The 17,116-nt window shown below is 39.3% G+C and overlaps 9 non-coding genes and 1 pseudogene across 9 annotated transcripts; 5 read left to right on the forward strand and 5 right to left on the reverse strand.

Annotated features, from left to right (window-relative positions):
- Positions 1–979: 979 nt before the first annotated feature.
- Positions 980–1,098, forward strand: LOC149938754 (5S ribosomal RNA). The gene has a single exon (XR_016482156.1). It is a non-coding gene; the product is annotated as a 5S ribosomal RNA (ribosomal RNA).
- Positions 1,099–3,081: 1,983 nt separating this feature from the next.
- On the reverse strand, positions 3,082–3,273 carry LOC149938755 (U2 spliceosomal RNA). The gene has a single exon (XR_016481559.1). It is a non-coding gene; the product is annotated as a U2 spliceosomal RNA (small nuclear RNA).
- A 1,152-nt stretch (positions 3,274–4,425) lies between these two features.
- LOC149938756 (5S ribosomal RNA) lies at positions 4,426–4,544 on the forward strand. Its single transcript, XR_016482158.1, has one exon. It is a non-coding gene; the product is annotated as a 5S ribosomal RNA (ribosomal RNA).
- A 1,983-nt stretch (positions 4,545–6,527) lies between these two features.
- Positions 6,528–6,719, reverse strand: LOC149938757 (U2 spliceosomal RNA). Its single transcript, XR_016481560.1, has one exon. It is a non-coding gene; the product is annotated as a U2 spliceosomal RNA (small nuclear RNA).
- Positions 6,720–7,875: 1,156 nt separating this feature from the next.
- On the forward strand, positions 7,876–7,994 carry LOC149938758 (5S ribosomal RNA). The gene has a single exon (XR_016482159.1). It is a non-coding gene; the product is annotated as a 5S ribosomal RNA (ribosomal RNA).
- Positions 7,995–9,973: 1,979 nt separating this feature from the next.
- On the reverse strand, positions 9,974–10,165 carry LOC149938759 (U2 spliceosomal RNA). Its single transcript, XR_016481561.1, has one exon. It is a non-coding gene; the product is annotated as a U2 spliceosomal RNA (small nuclear RNA).
- Positions 10,166–11,317: 1,152 nt separating this feature from the next.
- On the forward strand, positions 11,318–11,436 carry LOC149938760 (5S ribosomal RNA). The gene has a single exon (XR_016482160.1). It is a non-coding gene; the product is annotated as a 5S ribosomal RNA (ribosomal RNA).
- A 1,979-nt stretch (positions 11,437–13,415) lies between these two features.
- On the reverse strand, positions 13,416–13,607 carry LOC149938761 (U2 spliceosomal RNA). The gene has a single exon (XR_016481562.1). It is a non-coding gene; the product is annotated as a U2 spliceosomal RNA (small nuclear RNA).
- Positions 13,608–14,758: 1,151 nt separating this feature from the next.
- LOC149938762 (5S ribosomal RNA) lies at positions 14,759–14,877 on the forward strand. Its single transcript, XR_016482161.1, has one exon. It is a non-coding gene; the product is annotated as a 5S ribosomal RNA (ribosomal RNA).
- A 1,979-nt stretch (positions 14,878–16,856) lies between these two features.
- LOC149938763 (U2 spliceosomal RNA) lies at positions 16,857–17,036 on the reverse strand (annotated as a pseudogene).
- Between the last annotated feature and the right edge of the window lie 80 nt (positions 17,037–17,116).

A 17,116-nucleotide genomic window follows, 5' to 3' on the forward strand; every position in this document is an offset into this window, starting at 1 on the left:
CGCCAGGCCCGGACTGGCACTTTTGGGGTCATCGGCTAGAGACAGTAGAGTGGGCCACTTTACCGGGCCGTATGGAAAAAAAATCTAAATGGTGGTTTATAGGACCATAAATAACGTATTAAGTGTACTAGATTCTACGTGAAACGTCAAACGCGTTTAAATGACCATTTAGGAAAAATTTATTATAAGCGAATAGAGCGTTCTATAAAAGTGGACCATAACCGGTCACTTTTCATACAGACTATAGAGCTGGTTCAGCAGGACTAACAACTTTTGTTATTCTTTGGTTTAAGAGAATTCGGCTTATGTCCTGTCTTTATATGAATATTTTAGAGACGTACCTTTTAGGAGTTGTAGGAGGCACCCTAGGTGTTGAAGTATGTTTGGGGTTAAGGATATTTTCATGATCTAAGTTTCATCTTAAACACGTGGATTTGGGACTAGTATTTTCTAGAATTTTTCTTATTTGCCATCATACATTTATTACAAAAATCATTTAAAATAAGAAAAAAGGCGCGGAAAGCAAAGCCGGAAATATGTGAAGCCTAGGCTAGCAACTACGCTACTAATAAAAATTGACTGCTCTCAATTTCTTACGGGTTTGCCAGATAAATATATTTCTCTAAGACGAAAAACCGGCCAAACCTTCACCTCCTCCGAACTCCAAAGGGGGAAAGCACACCACACCAATTTTATAGATTCGTAAACGCGCCTTCCCAATCGACCGCCATCACCTTACAGTCTACGGGGAGGGTGATGAAAAAACTGGTTTGGGGGGGGGGGGGGGATGAAATTTCTGCGGTAAAGGGCTTGCTCGTTGGTTGTCTGTACGATAATATCGGCGCCCAGTAAACGTTTCTAAAAAGAGTGTATAGAACGTTCTATTGGAGCCGCATGCAGCCGGTGGCCCTCGGCGATCACCAACCTACCAGGACCTGGCTAGTCGCGGCTTGTCCACCGCTATCAATTACACTCTAGCGGCAACGGCCATATCACGCTGAATACACCGGTTCTCGTCTGATCACCGAAGTTAAGCAGCGTCGAGCGCGGTCAGTACTTGGGAGGGAGACCACCTGGGAACACCGCGTGCCGTTGGCTACTCATTTATTTTCGCGGGATGGGATTTGCGTCTTTTAACAGGAAAATACCTTCATCCTATCATTTTGACGCTGCTTTTTTATGCAATTAAAAGTTCGCCCAGACGATAATATTATTTCGGTCAACTCTTGGCCTTTTTTTAACAACTGGCAGCATCTTTCCGTGAATAAAATACATGTTAGTATCAAAATTGAACAAAATAAAATGGCGAGAAAATTGGTTTTCATTTTATTCTACTTAAGGCTTGTACTTAAAATAGTACTAACTTACTTACTTACTTACTTACTTACTTACTTACTTACTTACTAACTAACTAACTAACTAACTAACTAACTAACTAACTAACTAACTAACTAATTAACTAACTAACTAACTAACTAACTAATTAACTAACTAACTAACTAACTAACTAACTAACTAACTAACGTTTATCTCTAAACAAAAACATTTCCGCGGTAAAATCCACTCTGAAATGGCCTTTTCTGGTTTTGGAATGAAGTCCAAAGTTAAAATTTTATTAACAAATTCTAATTGTGAAATATATTTTTTGTTCTAAATTTTAATCTTAAATGTAATTTAAATAGTTGAATCTAAAAAAGGACTTTTGGAAAATGTTTTATAGAAGGTTTTATCATGGGACAGCCGCATGGATTAGGGGAGTAACCCAAAAATACAAAATATCAAAACAAACCACGAAATTAAATAATAAAACGGAGACAGAGATATATTTTTTAAACAAAATAATATAGCTAACTTTTATCTATTAATTGTTTTAGGTGATGTAGTTTATGTAAAATATAAAAATGAACCTTGGCACAATATAAATTTAATGTCATGTTTTATTGATACTTAGAAAAAGTAACAAACATTTCAAAAGTCAGATCTTTGAGATCATTATTAAAAAAATATAACATTTTAAATCCGAACTCCTCTATAAATATTAAAATTATAAATTCCTAATCTACTTTAACAAAAGATATATCATATTAAGTTTAATACTATTAATGTTAGGAATAATCATGACTTTGAGATAAATAGAACAAAAATGTTTAATTCCAAATATAGTTAATTATAGAGCAATATATAATAAATGATTTTGTACTTACCAAAAATAAGCCTTGCCACTTTATATCTTGGTAATGTAGCTGCCGCGGGCGGCGGGCCCCCGGCGGCGACTCACTGTCCACGGAAGACGGGAAGAGAGAAAAAATGGAGAGGGGCTTATTTCGTGTTTTCTCTTTACGCGGAACATCTTGGCTGGAACCCAATGACCTAAAAATGAGGGGCGCGCTGTCTCTACCCACCATACCGAAACCCGCGAATTTACGTTATGAAAACCGGTTCCTTCAGCCAACCACTTAGAACATGCACGATTTACGAACCTTGGGTTACGAATAAAACCACAGGAATAACACAGAACAACCTCTTTTCGCGCCTTTATTTTACCCCTCTTACTTGCCTCCCGCTCGTCGGCCATTGCCTCTGCCCTAAACGGGGAGTCTAGCATCCACTCCTTGGGTATCCATAATGGAGGAGAGGACTGAAAGGGGGAAAACCAAGCATGGACGCGCCCAGGAAAATACCAAGGAGGATAGGAAGGGAGGCGAAGTAGGAGGGATGAACGCGGCAGCATCCTTGTAAGAAGCTTAGCGGCGGGAAAATTTCGGAAAAATGGCGGCTAGACGTAGCGTAGCTGCCGCAATCTTGCCGCCATTCATCCCTCCTACTTCGCCTCCCTTCCTATCCTCCGTGAAAATACCGCGAAAAAGAGTGTATAACTAGGTAAAAGAAAATTCAAAAACTGGAATCTTTCCGATTCTTCATTATTAACTATTCGACAATAAGGATTTTACCACTTATGACGTCAGAGGGGCAATATATTATAATAAAGAAATATATATAAAGACAGCCAAATAACATTTCCCGGAAATACTGTGTTGCGCAGTGCGCCATTATAAGAGCGTTTGATTTTTGATTTCAAGAGAGAAGTGGGCCGATCCCGGATTTACTGCAATACCAGGCCGACCCGTGGCGGAGGTGGAGCAAGCTCCGACCACTCCGCCGCCGTCCAAAAATAAGTTTAATATCTTGGGCCCCGATGGGACCCGTATCAGATATTAAGCTGATAAGAACAGATACTACACTTTGATCTTAGCCAAAAGGCCGAGAAGCGATAACCCGCTAGGAGCCGTCACTGTTTAACAAAGTAAAAAGAGAGAATTCGAGCATTTCAAATATTTCATAATTACGTCACCGAATGTTGGTCCTGGTGGGAGATGACAACGTTTGTAGCCATCGCGCGAACAAAGGAGAAGACGATATCTTGAATCCGTGAAATAGAGGTACACCGCCAGGCCCGGACTGGCACTTTTGGGGTCATCGGCTAGAGACAGTAGAGTGGGCCACTTTACCGGGCCGTATGGAAAAAAAATCTAAATGGTGGTTTATAGGACCATAAATAACGTATTAAGTGTACTAGATTCTACGTGAAACGTCAAACGCGTTTAAATGACCATTTAGGAAAAATTTATTATAAGCGAATAGAGCGTTCTATAAAAGTGGACCATAACCGGTCACTTTTCATACAGACTATAGAGCTGGTTCAGCAGGACTAACAACTTTTGTTATTCTTTGGTTTAAGAGAATTCGGCTTATGTCCTGTCTTTATATGAATATTTTAGAGACGTACCTTTTAGGAGTTGTAGGAGGCACCCTAGGTGTTGAAGTATGTTTGGGGTTAAGGATATTTTCATGATCTAAGTTTCATCTTAAACACGTGGATTTGGGACTAGTATTTTCTAGAATTTTTCTTATTTGCCATCATACATTTATTACAAAAATCATTTAAAATAAGAAAAAAGGCGCGGAAAGCAAAGCCGGAAATATGTGAAGCCTAGGCTAGCAACTACGCTACTAATAAAAATTGACTGCTCTCAATTTCTTACGGGTTTGCCAGATAAATATATTTCTCTAAGACGAAAAACCGGCCAAACCTTCACCTCCTCCGAACTCCAAAGGGGGAAAGCACACCACACCAATTTTATAGATTCGTAAACGCGCCTTCCCAATCGACCGCCATCACCTTACAGTCTACGGGGAGGGTGATGAAAAAACTGGTTTGGGGGGGGGGGGGGGATGAAATTTCTGCGGTAAAGGGCTTGCTCGTTGGTTGTCTGTACGATAATATCGGCGCCCAGTAAACGTTTCTAAAAAGAGTGTATAGAACGTTCTATTGGAGCCGCATGCAGCCGGTGGCCCTCGGCGATCACCAACCTACCAGGACCTGGCTAGTCGCGGCTTGTCCACCGCTATCAATTACACTCTAGCGGCAACGGCCATATCACGCTGAATACACCGGTTCTCGTCTGATCACCGAAGTTAAGCAGCGTCGAGCGCGGTCAGTACTTGGGAGGGAGACCACCTGGGAACACCGCGTGCCGTTGGCTACTCATTTATTTTCGCGGGATGGGATTTGCGTCTTTTAACAGGAAAATACCTTCATCCTATCATTTTGACGCTGCTTTTTTATGCAATTAAAAGTTCGCCCAGACGATAATATTATTTCGGTCAACTCTTGGCCTTTTTTTAACAACTGGCAGCATCTTTCCGTGAATAAAATACATGTTAGTATCAAAATTGAACAAAATAAAATGGCGAGAAAATTGGTTTTCATTTTATTCTACTTAAGGCTTGTACTTAAAATAGTACTAACTTACTTACTTACTTACTTACTTACTTACTTACTTACTTACTAACTAACTAACTAACTAACTAACTAACTAACTAACTAACTAACTAACTAATTAACTAACTAACTAACTAACTAACTAATTAACTAACTAACTAACTAACTAACTAACTAACTAACTAACGTTTATCTCTAAACAAAAACATTTCCGCGGTAAAATCCACTCTGAAATGGCCTTTTCTGGTTTTGGAATGAAGTCCAAAGTTAAAATTTTATTAACAAATTCTAATTGTGAAATATATTTTTTGTTCTAAATTTTAATCTTAAATGTAATTTAAATAGTTGAATCTAAAAAAGGACTTTTGGAAAATGTTTTATAGAAGGTTTTATCATGGGACAGCCGCATGGATTAGGGGAGTAACCCAAAAATACAAAATATCAAAACAAACCACGAAATTAAATAATAAAACGGAGACAGAGATATATTTTTTAAACAAAATAATATAGCTAACTTTTATCTATTAATTGTTTTAGGTGATGTAGTTTATGTAAAATATAAAAATGAACCTTGGCACAATATAAATTTAATGTCATGTTTTATTGATACTTAGAAAAAGTAACAAACATTTCAAAAGTCAGATCTTTGAGATCATTATTAAAAAAATATAACATTTTAAATCCGAACTCCTCTATAAATATTAAAATTATAAATTCCTAATCTACTTTAACAAAAGATATATCATATTAAGTTTAATACTATTAATGTTAGGAATAATCATGACTTTGAGATAAATAGAACAAAAATGTTTAATTCCAAATATAGTTAATTATAGAGCAATATATAATAAATGATTTTGTACTTACCAAAAATAAGCCTTGCCACTTTATATCTTGGTAATGTAGCTGCCGCGGGCGGCGGGCCCCCGGCGGCGACTCACTGTCCACGGAAGACGGGAAGAGAGAAAAAATGGAGAGGGGCTTATTTCGTGTTTTCTCTTTACGCGGAACATCTTGGCTGGAACCCAATGACCTAAAAATGAGGGGCGCGCTGTCTCTACCCACCATACCGAAACCCGCGAATTTACGTTATGAAAACCGGTTCCTTCAGCCAACCACTTAGAACATGCACGATTTACGAACCTTGGGTTACGAATAAAACCACAGGAATAACACAGAACAACCTCTTTTCGCGCCTTTATTTTACCCCTCTTACTTGCCTCCCGCTCGTCGGCCATTGCCTCTGCCCTAAACGGGGAGTCTAGCATCCACTCCTTGGGTATCCATAATGGAGGAGAGGACTGAAAGGGGGAAAACCAAGCATGGACGCGCCCAGGAAAATACCAAGGAGGATAGGAAGGGAGGCGAAGTAGGAGGGATGAACGCGGCAGCATCCTTGTAAGAAGCTTAGCGGCGGGAAAATTTCGGAAAAATGGCGGCTAGACGTAGCGTAGCTGCCGCAATCTTGCCGCCATTCATCCCTCCTACTTCGCCTCCCTTCCTATCCTCCGTGAAAATACCGCGAAAAAGAGTGTATAACTAGGTAAAAGAAAATTCAAAAACTGGAATCTTTCCGATTCTTCATTATTAACTATTCGACAATAAGGATTTTACCACTTATGACGTCAGAGGGGCAATATATTATAATAAAGAAATATATATAAAGACAGCCAAATAACATTTCCCGGAAATACTGTGTTGCGCAGTGCGCCATTATAAGAGCGTTTGATTTTTGATTTCAAGAGAGAAGTGGGCCGATCCCGGATTTACTGCAATACCAGGCCGACCCGTGGCGGAGGTGGAGCAAGCTCCGACCACTCCGCCGCCGTCCAAAAATAAGTTTAATATCTTGGGCCCCGATGGGACCCGTATCAGATATTAAGCTGATAAGAACAGATACTACACTTTGATCTTAGCCAAAAGGCCGAGAAGCGATAACCCGCTAGGAGCCGTCACTGTTTAACAAAGTAAAAAGAGAGAATTCGAGCATTTCAAATATTTCATAATTACGTCACCGAATGTTGGTCCTGGTGGGAGATGACAACGTTTGTAGCCATCGCGCGAACAAAGGAGAAGACGATATCTTGAATCCGTGAAATAGAGGTACACCGCCAGGCCCGGACTGGCACTTTTGGGGTCATCGGCTAGAGACAGTAGAGTGGGCCACTTTACCGGGCCGTATGGAAAAAAAATCTAAATGGTGGTTTATAGGACCATAAATAACGTATTAAGTGTACTAGATTCTACGTGAAACGTCAAACGCGTTTAAATGACCATTTAGGAAAAATTTATTATAAGCGAATAGAGCGTTCTATAAAAGTGGACCATAACCGGTCACTTTTCATACAGACTATAGAGCTGGTTCAGCAGGACTAACAACTTTTGTTATTCTTTGGTTTAAGAGAATTCGGCTTATGTCCTGTCTTTATATGAATATTTTAGAGACGTACCTTTTAGGAGTTGTAGGAGGCACCCTAGGTGTTGAAGTATGTTTGGGGTTAAGGATATTTTCATGATCTAAGTTTCATCTTAAACACGTGGATTTGGGACTAGTATTTTCTAGAATTTTTCTTATTTGCCATCATACATTTATTACAAAAATCATTTAAAATAAGAAAAAAGGCGCGGAAAGCAAAGCCGGAAATATGTGAAGCCTAGGCTAGCAACTACGCTACTAATAAAAATTGACTGCTCTCAATTTCTTACGGGTTTGCCAGATAAATATATTTCTCTAAGACGAAAAACCGGCCAAACCTTCACCTCCTCCGAACTCCAAAGGGGGAAAGCACACCACACCAATTTTATAGATTCGTAAACGCGCCTTCCCAATCGACCGCCATCACCTTACAGTCTACGGGGAGGGTGATGAAAAAACTGGTTTGGGGGGGGGGGGGGGGGGGATGAAATTTCTGCGGTAAAGGGCTTGCTCGTTGGTTGTCTGTACGATAATATCGGCGCCCAGTAAACGTTTCTAAAAAGAGTGTATAGAACGTTCTATTGGAGCCGCATGCAGCCGGTGGCCCTCGGCGATCACCAACCTACCAGGACCTGGCTAGTCGCGGCTTGTCCACCGCTATCAATTACACTCTAGCGGCAACGGCCATATCACGCTGAATACACCGGTTCTCGTCTGATCACCGAAGTTAAGCAGCGTCGAGCGCGGTCAGTACTTGGGAGGGAGACCACCTGGGAACACCGCGTGCCGTTGGCTACTCATTTATTTTCGCGGGATGGGATTTGCGTCTTTTAACAGGAAAATACCTTCATCCTATCATTTTGACGCTGCTTTTTTATGCAATTAAAAGTTCGCCCAGACGATAATATTATTTCGGTCAACTCTTGGCCTTTTTTTAACAACTGGCAGCATCTTTCCGTGAATAAAATACATGTTAGTATCAAAATTGAACAAAATAAAATGGCGAGAAAATTGGTTTTCATTTTATTCTACTTAAGGCTTGTACTTAAAATAGTACTAACTTACTTACTTACTTACTTACTTACTTACTTACTTACTTACTAACTAACTAACTAACTAACTAACTAACTAACTAACTAACTAACTAACTAATTAACTAACTAACTAACTAACTAACTAATTAACTAACTAACTAACTAACTAACTAACTAACTAACGTTTATCTCTAAACAAAAACATTTCCGCGGTAAAATCCACTCTGAAATGGCCTTTTCTGGTTTTGGAATGAAGTCCAAAGTTAAAATTTTATTAACAAATTCTAATTGTGAAATATATTTTTTGTTCTAAATTTTAATCTTAAATGTAATTTAAATAGTTGAATCTAAAAAAGGACTTTTGGAAAATGTTTTATAGAAGGTTTTATCATGGGACAGCCGCATGGATTAGGGGAGTAACCCAAAAATACAAAATATCAAAACAAACCACGAAATTAAATAATAAAACGGAGACAGAGATATATTTTTTAAACAAAATAATATAGCTAACTTTTATCTATTAATTGTTTTAGGTGATGTAGTTTATGTAAAATATAAAAATGAACCTTGGCACAATATAAATTTAATGTCATGTTTTATTGATACTTAGAAAAAGTAACAAACATTTCAAAAGTCAGATCTTTGAGATCATTATTAAAAAAATATAACATTTTAAATCCGAACTCCTCTATAAATATTAAAATTATAAATTCCTAATCTACTTTAACAAAAGATATATCATATTAAGTTTAATACTATTAATGTTAGGAATAATCATGACTTTGAGATAAATAGAACAAAAATGTTTAATTCCAAATATAGTTAATTATAGAGCAATATATAATAAATGATTTTGTACTTACCAAAAATAAGCCTTGCCACTTTATATCTTGGTAATGTAGCTGCCGCGGGCGGCGGGCCCCCGGCGGCGACTCACTGTCCACGGAAGACGGGAAGAGAGAAAAAATGGAGAGGGGCTTATTTCGTGTTTTCTCTTTACGCGGAACATCTTGGCTGGAACCCAATGACCTAAAAATGAGGGGCGCGCTGTCTCTACCCACCATACCGAAACCCGCGAATTTACGTTATGAAAACCGGTTCCTTCAGCCAACCACTTAGAACATGCACGATTTACGAACCTTGGGTTACGAATAAAACCACAGGAATAACACAGAACAACCTCTTTTCGCGCCTTTATTTTACCCCTCTTACTTGCCTCCCGCTCGTCGGCCATTGCCTCTGCCCTAAACGGGGAGTCTAGCATCCACTCCTTGGGTATCCATAATGGAGGAGAGGACTGAAAGGGGGAAAACCAAGCATGGACGCGCCCAGGAAAATACCAAGGAGGATAGGAAGGGAGGCGAAGTAGGAGGGATGAACGCGGCAGCATCCTTGTAAGAAGCTTAGCGGCGGGAAAATTTCGGAAAAATGGCGGCTAGACGTAGCGTAGCTGCCGCAATCTTGCCGCCATTCATCCCTCCTACTTCGCCTCCCTTCCTATCCTCCGTGAAAATACCGCGAAAAAGAGTGTATAACTAGGTAAAAGAAAATTCAAAAACTGGAATCTTTCCGATTCTTCATTATTAACTATTCGACAATAAGGATTTTACCACTTATGACGTCAGAGGGGCAATATATTATAATAAAGAAATATATATAAAGACAGCCAAATAACATTTCCCGGAAATACTGTGTTGCGCAGTGCGCCATTATAAGAGCGTTTGATTTTTGATTTCAAGAGAGAAGTGGGCCGATCCCGGATTTACTGCAATACCAGGCCGACCCGTGGCGGAGGTGGAGCAAGCTCCGACCACTCCGCCGCCGTCCAAAAATAAGTTTAATATCTTGGGCCCCGATGGGACCCGTATCAGATATTAAGCTGATAAGAACAGATACTACACTTTGATCTTAGCCAAAAGGCCGAGAAGCGATAACCCGCTAGGAGCCGTCACTGTTTAACAAAGTAAAAAGAGAGAATTCGAGCATTTCAAATATTTCATAATTACGTCACCGAATGTTGGTCCTGGTGGGAGATGACAACGTTTGTAGCCATCGCGCGAACAAAGGAGAAGACGATATCTTGAATCCGTGAAATAGAGGTACACCGCCAGGCCCGGACTGGCACTTTTGGGGTCATCGGCTAGAGACAGTAGAGTGGGCCACTTTACCGGGCCGTATGGAAAAAAAATCTAAATGGTGGTTTATAGGACCATAAATAACGTATTAAGTGTACTAGATTCTACGTGAAACGTCAAACGCGTTTAAATGACCATTTAGGAAAAATTTATTATAAGCGAATAGAGCGTTCTATAAAAGTGGACCATAACCGGTCACTTTTCATACAGACTATAGAGCTGGTTCAGCAGGACTAACAACTTTTGTTATTCTTTGGTTTAAGAGAATTCGGCTTATGTCCTGTCTTTATATGAATATTTTAGAGACGTACCTTTTAGGAGTTGTAGGAGGCACCCTAGGTGTTGAAGTATGTTTGGGGTTAAGGATATTTTCATGATCTAAGTTTCATCTTAAACACGTGGATTTGGGACTAGTATTTTCTAGAATTTTTCTTATTTGCCATCATACATTTATTACAAAAATCATTTAAAATAAGAAAAAAGGCGCGGAAAGCAAAGCCGGAAATATGTGAAGCCTAGGCTAGCAACTACGCTACTAATAAAAATTGACTGCTCTCAATTTCTTACGGGTTTGCCAGATAAATATATTTCTCTAAGACGAAAAACCGGCCAAACCTTCACCTCCTCCGAACTCCAAAGGGGGAAAGCACACCACACCAATTTTATAGATTCGTAAACGCGCCTTCCCAATCGACCGCCATCACCTTACAGTCTACGGGGAGGGTGATGAAAAAACTGGTTTGGGGGGGGGGGGGGGATGAAATTTCTGCGGTAAAGGGCTTGCTCGTTGGTTGTCTGTACGATAATATCGGCGCCCAGTAAACGTTTCTAAAAAGAGTGTATAGAACGTTCTATTGGAGCCGCATGCAGCCGGTGGCCCTCGGCGATCACCAACCTACCAGGACCTGGCTAGTCGCGGCTTGTCCACCGCTATCAATTACACTCTAGCGGCAACGGCCATATCACGCTGAATACACCGGTTCTCGTCTGATCACCGAAGTTAAGCAGCGTCGAGCGCGGTCAGTACTTGGGAGGGAGACCACCTGGGAACACCGCGTGCCGTTGGCTACTCATTTATTTTCGCGGGATGGGATTTGCGTCTTTTAACAGGAAAATACCTTCATCCTATCATTTTGACGCTGCTTTTTTATGCAATTAAAAGTTCGCCCAGACGATAATATTATTTCGGTCAACTCTTGGCCTTTTTTTAACAACTGGCAGCATCTTTCCGTGAATAAAATACATGTTAGTATCAAAATTGAACAAAATAAAATGGCGAGAAAATTGGTTTTCATTTTATTCTACTTAAGGCTTGTACTTAAAATAGTACTAACTTACTTACTTACTTACTTACTTACTTACTTACTTACTTACTAACTAACTAACTAACTAACTAACTAACTAACTAACTAACTAACTAACTAATTAACTAACTAACTAACTAACTAACTAATTAACTAACTAACTAACTAACTAACTAACTAACTAACGTTTATCTCTAAACAAAAACATTTCCGCGGTAAAATCCACTCTGAAATGGCCTTTTCTGGTTTTGGAATGAAGTCCAAAGTTAAAATTTTATTAACAAATTCTAATTGTGAAATATATTTTTTGTTCTAAATTTTAATCTTAAATGTAATTTAAATAGTTGAATCTAAAAAAGGACTTTTGGAAAATGTTTTATAGAAGGTTTTATCATGGGACAGCCGCATGGATTAGGGGAGTAACCCAAAAATACAAAATATCAAAACAAACCACGAAATTAAATAATAAAACGGAGACAGAGATATATTTTTTAAACAAAATAATATAGCTAACTTTTATCTATTAATTGTTTTAGGTGATGTAGTTTATGTAAAATATAAAAATGAACCTTGGCACAATATAAATTTAATGTCATGTTTTATTGATACTTAGAAAAAGTAACAAACATTTCAAAAGTCAGATCTTTGAGATCATTATTAAAAAAATATAACATTTTAAATCCGAACTCCTCTATAAATATTAAAATTATAAATTCCTAATCTACTTTAACAAAAGATATATCATATTAAGTTTAATACTATTAATGTTAGGAATAATCATGACTTTGAGATAAATAGAACAAAAATGTTTAATTCCAAATATAGTTAATTATAGAGCAATATATAATAAATGATTTTGTACTTACCAAAAATAAGCCTTGCCACTTTATATCTTGGTAATGTAGCTGCCGCGGGCGGCGGGCCCCCGGCGGCGACTCACTGTCCACGGAAGACGGGAAGAGAGAAAAAATGGAGAGGGGCTTATTTCGTGTTTTCTCTTTACGCGGAACATCTTGGCTGGAACCCAATGACCTAAAAATGAGGGGCGCGCTGTCTCTACCCACCATACCGAAACCCGCGAATTTACGTTATGAAAACCGGTTCCTTCAGCCAACCACTTAGAACATGCACGATTTACGAACCTTGGGTTACGAATAAAACCACAGGAATAACACAGAACAACCTCTTTTCGCGCCTTTATTTTACCCCTCTTACTTGCCTCCCGCTCGTCGGCCATTGCCTCTGCCCTAAACGGGGAGTCTAGCATCCACTCCTTGGGTATCCATAATGGAGGAGAGGACTGAAAGGGGGAAAACCAAGCATGGACGCGCCCAGGAAAATACCAAGGAGGATAGGAAGGGAGGCGAAGTAGGAGGGATGAACGCGGCAGCATCCTTGTAAGAAGCTTAGCGGCGGGAAAATTTCGGAAAAATGGCGGCTAGACGTAGCGTAGCTGCCGCAATCTTGCCGCCATTCATCCCTCCTACTTCGCCTCCCTTCCTATCCTCCGTGAAAATACCGCGAAAAAGAGTGTATAACTAGGTAAAAGAAAATTCAAAAACTGGAATCTTTCCGATTCTTCATTATTAACTATTCGACAATAAGGATTTTACCACTTATGACGTCAGAGGGGCAATATATTATAATAAAGAAATATATATAAAGACAGCCAAATAACATTTCCCGGAAATACTGTGTTGCGCAGTGCGCCATTATAAGAGCGTTTGATTTTTGATTTCAAGAGAGAAGTGGGCCGATCCCGGATTTACTGCAATACCAGGCCGACCCGTGGCGGAGGTGGAGCAAGCTCCGACCACTCCGCCGCCGTCCAAAAATAAGTTTAATATCTTGGGCCCCGATGGGACCCGTATCAGATATTAAGCTGATAAGAACAGATACTACACTTTGATCTTAGCCAAAAGGCCGAGAAGCGATAACCCGCTAGGAGCCGTCACTGTTTAACAAAGTAAAAAGAGAGAATTCGAGCATTTCAAATATTTCATAATTACGTCACCGAATGTTGGTCCTGGTGGGAGATGACAACGTTTGTAGCCATCGCGCGAACAAAGGAGAAGACGATATCTTGAATCCGTGAAATAGAGGTACACCGCCAGGCCCGGACTGGCACTTTTGGGGTCATCGGCTAGAGACAGTAGAGTGGGCCACTTTACCGGGCCGTATGGAAAAAAAATCTAAATGGTGGTTTATAGGACCATAAATAACGTATTAAGTGTACTAGATTCTACGTGAAACGTCAAACGCGTTTAAATGACCATTTAGGAAAAATTTATTATAAGCGAATAGAGCGTTCTATAAAAGTGGACCATAACCGGTCACTTTTCATACAGACTATAGAGCTGGTTCAGCAGGACTAACAACTTTTGTTATTCTTTGGTTTAAGAGAATTCGGCTTATGTCCTGTCTTTATATGAATATTTTAGAGACGTACCTTTTAGGAGTTGTAGGAGGCACCCTAGGTGTTGAAGTATGTTTGGGGTTAAGGATATTTTCATGATCTAAGTTTCATCTTAAACACGTGGATTTGGGACTAGTATTTTCTAGAATTTTTCTTATTTGCCATCATACATTTATTACAAAAATCATTTAAAATAAGAAAAAAGGCGCGGAAAGCAAAGCCGGAAATATGTGAAGCCTAGGCTAGCAACTACGCTACTAATAAAAATTGACTGCTCTCAATTTCTTACGGGTTTGCCAGATAAATATATTTCTCTAAGACGAAAAACCGGCCAAACCTTCACCTCCTCCGAACTCCAAAGGGGGAAAGCACACCACACCAATTTTATAGATTCGTAAACGCGCCTTCCCAATCGACCGCCATCACCTTACAGTCTACGGGGAGGGTGATGAAAAAACTGGTTTGGGGGGGGGGGGGGATGAAATTTCTGCGGTAAAGGGCTTGCTCGTTGGTTGTCTGTACGATAATATCGGCGCCCAGTAAACGTTTCTAAAAAGAGTGTATAGAACGTTCTATTGGAGCCGCATGCAGCCGGTGGCCCTCGGCGATCACCAACCTACCAGGACCTGGCTAGTCGCGGCTTGTCCACCGCTATCAATTACACTCTAGCGGCAACGGCCATATCACGCTGAATACACCGGTTCTCGTCTGATCACCGAAGTTAAGCAGCGTCGAGCGCGGTCAGTACTTGGGAGGGAGACCACCTGGGAACACCGCGTGCCGTTGGCTACTCATTTATTTTCGCGGGATGGGATTTGCGTCTTTTAACAGGAAAATACCTTCATCCTATCATTTTGACGCTGCTTTTTTATGCAATTAAAAGTTCGCCCAGACGATAATATTATTTCGGTCAACTCTTGGCCTTTTTTTAACAACTGGCAGCATCTTTCCGTGAATAAAATACATGTTAGTATCAAAATTGAACAAAATAAAATGGCGAGAAAATTGGTTTTCATTTTATTCTACTTAAGGCTTGTACTTAAAATAGTACTAACTTACTTACTTACTTACTTACTTACTTACTTACTTACTTACTAACTAACTAACTAACTAACTAACTAACTAACTAACTAACTAACTAACTAATTAACTAACTAACTAACTAACTAACTAATTAACTAACTAACTAACTAACTAACTAACTAACTAACGTTTATCTCTAAACAAAAACATTTCCGCGGTAAAATCCACTCTGAAATGGCCTTTTCTGGTTTTGGAATGAAGTCCAAAGTTAAAATTTTATTAACAAATTCTAATTGTGAAATATATTTTTTGTTCTAAATTTTAATCTTAAATGTAATTTAAATAGTTGAATCTAAAAAAGGACTTTTGGAAAATGTTTTATAGAAGGTTTTATCATGGGACAGCCGCATGGATTAGGGGAGTAACCCAAAAATACAAAATATCAAAACAAACCACGAAATTAAATAATAAAACGGAGACAGAGATATATTTTTTAAACAAAATAATATAGCTAACTTTTATCTATTAATTGTTTTAGGTGATGTAGTTTATGTAAAATATAAAAATGAACCTTGGCACAATATAAATTTAATGTCATGTTTTATTGATACTTAGAAAAAGTAACAAACATTTCAAAAGTCAGATCTTTGAGATCATTATTAAAAAAATATAACATTTTAAATCCGAACTCCTCTATAAATATTAAAATTATAAATTCCTAATCTACTTTAACAAAAGATATATCATATTAAGTTTAATACTATTAATGTTAGGAATAATCATGACTTTGAGATAAATAGAACAAAAATGTTTAATTCCAAATATAGTTAATTATAGAGCAATATATAATAAATGATTTTGTACTTACCAAAAATAAGCCTTGCCACTTTATATCTTGGTAATGTAGCTGCCGCGGGCGGCGGGCCCCCGGCGGCGACTCACTGTCCACGGAAGACGGGAAGAGAGAAAAAATGGAGAGGGGCTTATTTCGTGTTTTCTCTTTACGCGGAACATCTTGGCTGGAACCCAATGACCTAAAAATGAGGGGCGCGCTGTCTCTACCCACCATACCGAAACCCGCGAATTTACGTTATGAAAACCGGTTCCTTCAGCCAACCACTTAGAACATGCACGATTTACGAACCTTGGGTTACGAATAAAACCACAGGAATAACACAGAACAACCTCTTTTCGCGCCTTTATTTTACCCCTCTTACTTGCCTCCCGCTCGTCGGCCATTGCCTCTGCCCTAAACGGGGAGTCTAGCATCCACTCCTTGGGTATCCATAATGGAGGAGAGGACTGAAAGGGGGAAAACCAAGCATGGACGCGCCCAGGAAAATACCAAGGAGGATAGGAAGGGAGGCGAAGTAGGAGGGATGAACGCGGCAGCATCCTTGTAAGAAGCTTAGCGGCGGGAAAATTTCGGAAAAATGGCGGCTAGACGTAGCGTAGCTGCCGCAATCTTGCCGCCATTCATCCCTCCTACTTCGCCTCCCTTCCTATCCTCCGTGAAAATACCGCGAAAAAGAGTGTATAACTAGGTAAAAGAAAATTCAAAAACTGGAATCTTTCCGATTCTTCATTATTAACTATTCGACAATAAGGATTTTACCACTTATGACGTCAGAGGGGCAATATATTATAATAAAGAAATATATATAAAGACAGCCAAATAACATTTCCCGGAAATACTGTGTTGCGCAGTGCGCCATTATAAGAGCGTTTGATTTTTGATTTCAAGAGAGAAGTGGGCCGATCCCGGATTTACTGCAATACCAGGCCGACCCGTGGCGGAGGTGGAGCAAGCTCCGACCACTCCGCCGCCGTCCAAAAATAAGTTTAATATCTTGGGCCCCGATGGGACCCGTATCAGATATTAAGCTGATAAGAACAGATACTTTTAATTGTTTATTAAAAGCTTCGTTTTTTTACATTTTTACAATTTTGTCATTTTTGTTCGCGTGTTAATTATTTTAATTTATCGCGAACAATCGTTAAAAGA

This window comes from Leiobunum rupestre, chromosome 6, assembly GCF_980474605.1.
Source record: "Leiobunum rupestre chromosome 6, qqLeiRupe1.1.hap1, whole genome shotgun sequence".
Lineage (NCBI taxonomy): Eukaryota > Metazoa > Arthropoda > Arachnida > Opiliones > Sclerosomatidae > Leiobunum > Leiobunum rupestre.